General features: G+C 39.5%; 1 long non-coding RNA gene across 1 annotated transcript; it reads left to right on the top strand.

Moving 5' to 3' along the window:
* Position 1: 1 nt before the first annotated feature.
* On the top strand, positions 2 to 3,468 carry LOC311114207. Its single transcript, XR_014611080.1, has 2 exons — positions 2 to 324; positions 561 to 3,468. It is a non-coding gene; the product is annotated as an uncharacterized lncRNA (long non-coding RNA).
* Positions 3,469 to 8,452: the final 4,984 nt, after the last annotated feature.

Below are 8,452 nucleotides of genomic sequence, written 5' to 3'. Positions count from 1 at the left end.
CGGTGAGACATCATCCATACTGGGCCTCAAAGGGCTAGGGGTCTACAGCTGTTCCTCTGTCTAATTCCTTGCTCACTGTAAATAGATGTGTGCTCCCTGCCTTTGCATGAATTCTTCTTTTATTCTGTTAAGTGAACATTGGTATTGTAACTTCAGATGTTGTACTTCTGTTACTACTGCTGTTGTTGTATTCTCATTACTGTGGTCATGTGGTAACTGTTGTAGTTGTTGTGTAAATTCTTCTTGCTCACTATGCATCTCTGTCTGTGTATCCTTCCTGTCCAGAACTGTTAGCCTGGTTATTTCCTGGGTGTCCATCTGCAGGTTAGTCTGACTGTCTCTCTCCGAATGGGGTTCTATCATGGATGAATGATTTAGAAAGCGGTGGACTCCATTAAACAGTATATACTGTAACTACATGTATTTACTCATAAGTACACATGTCAAGTGTTTAAGAACTCCTCTAAAGGACACACAAATCCTGCACTGCCTCATTTGCATTTTATTTTGTCATGTCAACTTTAAGTAAGAGTCTTGTCTTATGCCTCCTGTCCCTAAAGCATTCCCATAAGACACAATCCTTCCGGGAGATGAGACGAGCACAGGCTTTCGCCGTAACCAATGACGACGATGGGGATGAGGAAGTGGACCCTGGATAGTCTGCTGGTCAGTGAGGCCAGACCACCCCTTCCCAGAAGCCCCGGCGGTGGCGTGGGTGGTGGCGTGCCGTGCCATGAGAGGAAGTCATACACAGAGGGGCAAACTTTTGCACAGTGTCATTTCGTTCTGCTCACTCCCTCGCCTCTCTGTCTCTACACACATCTTCTGCCTGGTTTTGTGTAAATAGGTTTGTCCCAGTGAACAAATGGTACCTTTGGTTCAGTTTTGTTGAGGCCTACTGTATGTAGACACGTGGATCACACTGTAGCTACAGCGATATTGAACTCTGCCAGAGACTTTTGGAGGGGCATGTTGGTATAGTCATATGGATTGTACATTATAGTGACAGTAGCACTGCCTGAAAAAATCTATTAATTGAACCGATTTAATTTAAAATACCAATACCAAATATCCAACAACAAATATGTGTGCTTTTTAATTAAATGTCCATTGGTTATGTTGAATACAGTTGAATGTGTTAGTGATTTTACAGGTAAAGTGATTGTAATTCGTCTATTAGCCATAGCTTTAACTGTACAGCCAAAAACAGTTGCTCTGACAGAGTGAATATTTTATTCTCAATATACAATAGCTGGGATATTGTCATCACAATATACAATGTACGTCAAGCCTCACCTGCTCATACTGTAAATTAAAATCAAGATAGATATGTAACAAGAAAGAATGGACATAGCCTTATACCTTGCAAGTACAGTTTTTCTATACCTTCATTATTCATTTCTACCCTTATCAACATGGCCAGAAGCAGACAGTAATTGGACAATGCATGGTTTCAGATGACATGAATATGGGGAAGTTCTGTTTTATGTTCCACATTGTTTTTGAACACAGAATGCTCATTGCTAACTGGTACCTATTTATTCTTGTGAACCATAATTATAAGCTAACAGGCCATTTTAGCTTTGTTCTTTCTGTCCACAGAAACAGCTCTCTGTTCTGTTGTGTATCAAGCAGGTTACTGAGGTCAGGTATGTAGAGATGTGTTGATGACTACACGGGTAATTCATAACTGTATTGGATAATCTACTGTATTAGTCCATCCAATCAGCTTGTCTGCCGATCTACAGTATTGCCATCGGTACCAGCAAAGGAAAATATGTTTTTATTTATTTATTTGGTGTTATTTGGGGGTGAGATGGGGCACCACCTATTATTCTACAGTATATTTCACTGTTTTATTAAAATGATTAGGCTGTTGATAGATTGATAATGTACAGAGATGAATACTACAGTTTGTGCCTGTTATATAGAGTATAGTCCTATCCACTATGGAACCTCAGTTGACACTCCACGCCGGATCTACTGGAGCCCAACAATGACATTTCTTTAAGTGAAAATCATGATTGTGTCATACAGTTAGATATACATTATACATACAACCCTGTTTATTATGTTGAGTACTGCCAAATTAACACATTGTGTGCCATGTTTTTATCACTGGTGACCTTAGCGTTCAAGTACAATTTGAAAGTAAGTTTGAAAATAAACAAAAACTAGCCCACAATGTCTGCTCAATAAAAGGTCAAAACTATAAAGTGACTTGTGGTTGCCTTATGTGTGAGGAAAGGCAACATAGAACAACAAAGGTTGAATGTAGAACAGACATTGATTGAACAGATACTGTATATGTCTATCTAACTAAAATTGCCCTGATAGCTTTTATATTAAATTGCCTTTTGGATATTATTTCATTCTTATATCTTTACTTTGTGAATAAAGCTACACGTTCACCTCTTGCCCTAGATCCCTGTTTAGAGATGACTTAAAGAAAGATGCCATTCATCCTTTGGTATTTCCTCCCAGGGTTTATCCCAGCTACAACATCATAACACTTGTGGCAGTTAAACAATAAAACGTGTGTAGCCTACTGTATACCTCTGTCATTTTCTCTGTACTGAATGAAACCATTGAAGGAATGTTCTATAAATAAGTTATTTGATGTGGCTAACCACCACCAGTCTCTAGAAGTGGAGGCTACTCTACTCCTCTGCTCTTACATGCTGTAACTGTGCCACATGGACCAGAGCAGCATAATAATTAATGTTCGTTCAAATCGCCACAGGGTTTTTTATTTCAGCTGTTCAGAAAGATAGGATTCATCATCATGGTTCAGAAGAGGGTGAGTAGAGAGGAACGTAAATGGAGGTGGAGTGTGAACAAAATAACATGCGCAGAACGTGATTCGGATCCTTAGCTTTGAGAAAAAGGTTTCCATAGAGGCAGTGGGTGTACGGAAACTCCGTATTCGTAGCCATATTATTGAGTCAGTATCTCATCACTATCAAGTGGGCGAGAAATGGTATCAATGTGTGAAAATTACTTAGACAGATGCATTTGTTTATTTTATCAACGATATACTGGTACTACTCACAACATCTAACGTTCCCTATGTCTTTATGTTAGGCTATACTCTTTAGTCTTTACATTAGTCCAGTGTGGACGAAAAGCTACATTTCCAATATCACAAAAGAGAGCTGGTGCCCTCTAGTGGTGTACACTTACATGTGCATATTATTGTTTTATTTCAGTTGCTGTGCGTATGTTATAGTCACATTGGAGATTGGGATCTAGTAAAGCACTTTGCCGCACTGCCGAATCAGGAAACTGGAATTTAAATTATACATTATTTAGAAAATGTGTGAAAACTGCTTCAGTGTGATCTATTCAAATGATTGTATTTGTGTTATGTTTTAATAGTGCATTCCTGTAAGAAATTATCTTGTAAATATGTTTTCCCCCTCATTTGTAAATATAGCCAAAATATGAAATAAAGAGCCTGGATTCGTTCCGATGTCTTGCTGAGTTTTGAATTTTGTAGAGAAAATTGTATTATTTTTAACTCGCTACAGTACCGTTTTGTTTGTTATAAAGGTTTCGTGGCTTAATGGGGAAGCATAGTTTGATGTAGTGAGTGAGTACATCATACTTACCATTGCCTGTACAGCATAGCCACGGACATTTACATAAATAAATAAAAACTGGGCACAAACTGGTTGAATCAACATTGTTTTAATGTAATTTGTCAACGTATTGTGAGGTGGAATCTATGAAATTTCAACCCCAGGATTATGACATCATGGTAACCAATTTTCAACATAGACAAACCTTGTATAAAATATGTTGAATTTGTACCTTTGAAACAACGTCACATCTTCAACGTTATAACCACTATCAGGAAGAGAAAAAAAACAATAGGCTGAACAGCATCTACTGGAGAATTGATCTATCAACAGTTACACTTCTGGTCTCTCAACCAGGGTTTTAACTGATCCCCAGCCCTGCTTGGCTTTGACATTTGCCACTGACTACTACCAATGTGCTATCGTGAGAATGATTATTGAGAATCCTCCACTTTAAAATGTTATAGATTGACTATTGCTACCGAAGTCATTTCAAAGAGTATGTTTAACAGAGCAAATCAAATGTTACCATACTTTATGAATCATACTGTATATCATCAATAATACTTTTTAGGTATATATACAGTGGGGAGAACAAGTATTTGATACACTGCCGAATTGCAGGTTTTCCTACTTACAAAGCATGTAGAGGTCTGTAATTTTTATCATAGGTACACTTCAACTGTGAGAGACGGAATCTAAAACAAAAATCCAGAAAATCACATTGTATTATTTTTAAGTAATTAATTTGCATTTTATTGCATGACATAAGTATTTGATACATCAGAAAAGCAGAACTTAATATTTGGTACAGAAACCTTTGTTTGCAATTACAGAGATCATAAGATTCCTGTAGGTCTTGACCAGGTATGCACACACTGCAGCAGGGATTTTGGCCCACTCGTCCATACAGACCTTCTCCAGATCCTTCAGGTTTCGGGGCTGTTGCTGGGCAATACGGACTTTCAGCTCCCTCCAAAGATTTTCTATTGGGTTCAGGTCTGGAGACTGGCTAGGCCACTCCAGGACCTTGAGATGCTTCTTACGGAGCCACTCCTTAGTTGCCCTGGCTGTGTGTTTCGGGTCGTTGTCATGCTGGAAGACCCAGCTACGACCCATCTTCAATGCTCTTACTGAGGGAAGGAGGTTGTTGGCCAAGATCTCGCGATACATGGCCCCATCCATCCTCCCCTCAATACGGTGCAGTCGTCCTGTCCCCTTTGCAGAAAAGCATCCCCAAGAATGATGTTTCCACCTCCATGCTTCACGGTTGGGATGGTGTTCTTGGGGTTGTACTCATCCTTCTTCTTCCTCCAAACACGGCGAGTGGAGTTTAGACCAAAAAGCTCAATTTCTGTCTCATCAGACCACATGACCTTCTCCCATTCCTCCTCTGGATCATCCAGATGGTCATTGGCACACTTCAGACGGGCCTGGACATGCGCTGGCTTGAGCAGGGGGACCTTGCGTGCGCTGCAGGATTTTAATCCATGACGGCGTAGTGTGTTACTAAGGGTTTTCTTTGAGACTGTGGTCCCAGCTCTCTTCAGGTCATTGACCAGGGCCTGCCGTGTAGTTCTGGGCTGATCCCTCACCTTCCTCATGATCATTGATGCCCCACGAGGTGAGATCTTGCATGGAGCCCCAGACCGAGGGTGATTGACCGTCATCTTGAACTTCTTCCATTTTCTAATAATTGCGCCAACAGTTGTTGCCTTCTCACCAAGCAACTTGCCTATTGTCCTGTAGCCCATCCCAGCCTTGTGCAGGTCTACAATTTTATCCCTGATGTCCTTACACAGCTCTCTGGTCTTGGCCATTGTGGAGAGGTTGGAGTCTGTTTGATTGAGTGTGTGGACAGGTGTCTTTTATACAGGTAATGAGTTCAAACAGGTGCAGTTAATACGGGTAATGAGTGGAGAACAGGAGGGCTTCTTAAAGAAAAACTAACAGGTCTGTGAGAGCCGGAATTCTTACTGGTTGGTAGGTGATCAAATATTTATGTCATGCAATAAAATGCAAATTAATTACTTAAAAATCATACAATGTGATTTTCTGGATTTTTGTTTTAGATTCTGTCTCTCACAGTTGAAGTGTACCTATGATAAAAATTACAGACCTCTACATGCTTTGTAAGTAGGAAAACCTGCAAAATCGGCAGTGTATCAAATACTTGTTCTCCCCACTGTATACTGAGGTCAGGTCACTTAGATTGCACACAGGTGGACTTTATTTAACTAATTATGTGACTTCTGAAGGTAATTGGTTGCACCAGATCTTATTTAGGGGCTTCATAGAAAAGGGGGTGAATAACATATGCATGCACCACTTTTCCGTTATTAATTTTTTAGAATTTTTTGAAACAAGGTATTTTTTTAATTTCACTTCACCAATTTGGACTATTTTGTGTATGTCCATTACATAAAATAAAAATAAAAAATCAATTTAAATTACAGGTTGTATTGCAGCAAAATAGGAAAAACGCCAAGGGGGATGAATACTTTTGCAAGGCACTGTAGTTATCTAGCTGTGGCCATCTGGCTAGCATCAACAAGGGCTTTCTACAAAATAACAACATTAGCGCAGATTGCTTGGAATCTAGACCATAAGCAATACACACGGATATGCATTGCCAAACAATGCTACTGCCACCTTCTGGTTTGGAGTATTTTAACAAGGCTGAGTCACTGACGACTTCCAAGGTCTTTGCTGTGTGAACACAAAAGAGATTGACTGCCAACACTCTGTTCAGATCTGCTAAGTACTGTCGGCAGGCAAACGTTTGACAATCCTACTGGAGTGTCTGAGCTTTAACACAATAGCCTTGCACATGATTAAACTTGGCCACTCACACAGCTAGAATTACTAGACAGTCACAAACCTTGCCTTTATATTTATAGCGGATGTGCTGAGTCATCTTGTTTCATCAAAGGTGTTTTTAACATTGAATGCAATTTAATATTGTTTTCATTATTACAATTCCACGCATATGCATTGCATCGGAATGGGTCCCTGCACTGTGTGCTCTGTGTACATGCCAACTCCAGCTCGTGCTTGATGTTTGCTTTGTGATGTTAAAATCAAGAACAAGCTTGTTTGTTATAAGAGTTCACAGGGAGTGCGTAGTGCGTACATGGTGCATAGTGCGTACATGGCGAGTATTTTTTAGGCATTTGGAAGACAGATGGAATGATATGTCTGACACTCCAGTGGCAGAAGAGTTGCCCTTCTAAGTGATAAAAGCATGGTTCATGACTGTTTGAATGTTTCCTGCAAAATCGGCAGTGTATCAAATACTTGTTCTCCCCACTGTAGCTTATGAGATGTCATTAACAGCTATTGTTTCAATTCAACCCAGGATTCACCTAAAAATAGACAAAACATATAGGCCTAGGGTTTTAAGCTTTGGTTGATTTCAAATTGAGTCTACGTTAATAATGAATGTTGGATTCACATCTCAACCAAAAATACAAGTTAAAGAATAGGACTAAATCAAATAAAACTTTATTTAAAGTGCATTTAAAGTTTGATTTGATTCAGTCGTATTCTTGAACTAACATTTTTGGTTGAGATGGAGACTTGAATCCAACATATAAATTATTAATTTGTAAACAAACTGGAATTAAAGCCAGACTAAGTCAGTGGCACAGATGGAACTTTCCAACCAGAATATGCATCTCCTTCAAATGTTGATGTTTGATTTTCGAGATCACTGAATTGCTCTGTAGTTTTTTTCAATGTATAAACAAGTTTATTAGTCAACATATGTTTTCATATTTGTGCTTTTAATATATACACTGAGTGTACAAAACATTAGGAACTTTCCTAATATTGAGTTGCGCCCCCTTTCCCCCTTTAGAACAGCCTCAATTCGTCGGGTCATGGACTCTACAAGGTGTCGAAAGCGTTCTACAGGGATTCTGGCCCATGTTGACTCCAATGCTTTCCACAGTTGTGTCAAGTTGGCTTTTGGGTGGTGGACCATTCTTGATACATGGGAGCGTGTTGATACACAACTGTTGAGCGTGAAAAACCAAGCAGCGTTGGTTGCAGTTCTTGACACAAACTGGTGCGTCTGGCACCCACTACCATACCCCGTTCAAAGGCACTTACATCTTTTGTCTTGCCCATTCACCCTCTGAATGGCACACATACACAATCCATGTCTCAATTGTCTCAAGGCTTAAAAATCCTTCTTTAACCTGTCTCCTACCCTTCATCTACACTGATTGAAGTGGATTTAACAAGTGACATCAATAAGGGATTATAGCTTTCACCTGGATTCATCTGGTCCGTCTATGTCCTGGAAAGAGCAGGTGTTCATAATGTTTTGTGCACTCAGTGTAAGTCCCCCAACATTCACAGCGCGATTTCAACAGATTTTTACTTTTTTTGTGTCAAATTAACTAATTATTGTCTTTCGTTGAATTTATATAACAACATTCCGAACTTGTTTAGCATTATCTAGTCCAAATATGGCATGATTCCACTATTTGTATCCGGTTTAATGACTTTTAATGGGGGACTTTTATTTTGAAGGCGAACGCCAAATGCCACTACTGTGGCTAATCCTTATTGTGGCTAGTTTGCACCGATGTATATTTTTTCTATAGTTTCCTCCCATACAGTATGTGGCGGGATGCACCTCAGCCCCTTGTTTGCGGAACGCAAAAATACCATATAAGAAGAAGAAGAAGAAGAAGAAGAAGAAAGGCAGCAGCAGCAGCAGCAGCAGAAGAAGATGAAGATGAAGATGAAGATGAAGATGAAGATGATGACTTGGTTGTCACTAGTTACCACAGCCACAAAGTCATAAACCTATTTCTACAATTTCTCTTCCTAAAATGTTATTTTAAACCTGACCCTAACCT

The sequence above is a fragment of the Coregonus lavaretus genome, assembly GCF_964263955.1.
Source record: "Coregonus lavaretus genome assembly, contig: HAP1_SCAFFOLD_3758, whole genome shotgun sequence".
Taxonomy (NCBI): Eukaryota; Metazoa; Chordata; class Actinopteri; order Salmoniformes; family Salmonidae; genus Coregonus; species Coregonus lavaretus.
Note: the sequence above shows the minus strand (reverse complement) of the source record. Positions and strands in the feature narration are given on the sequence as shown.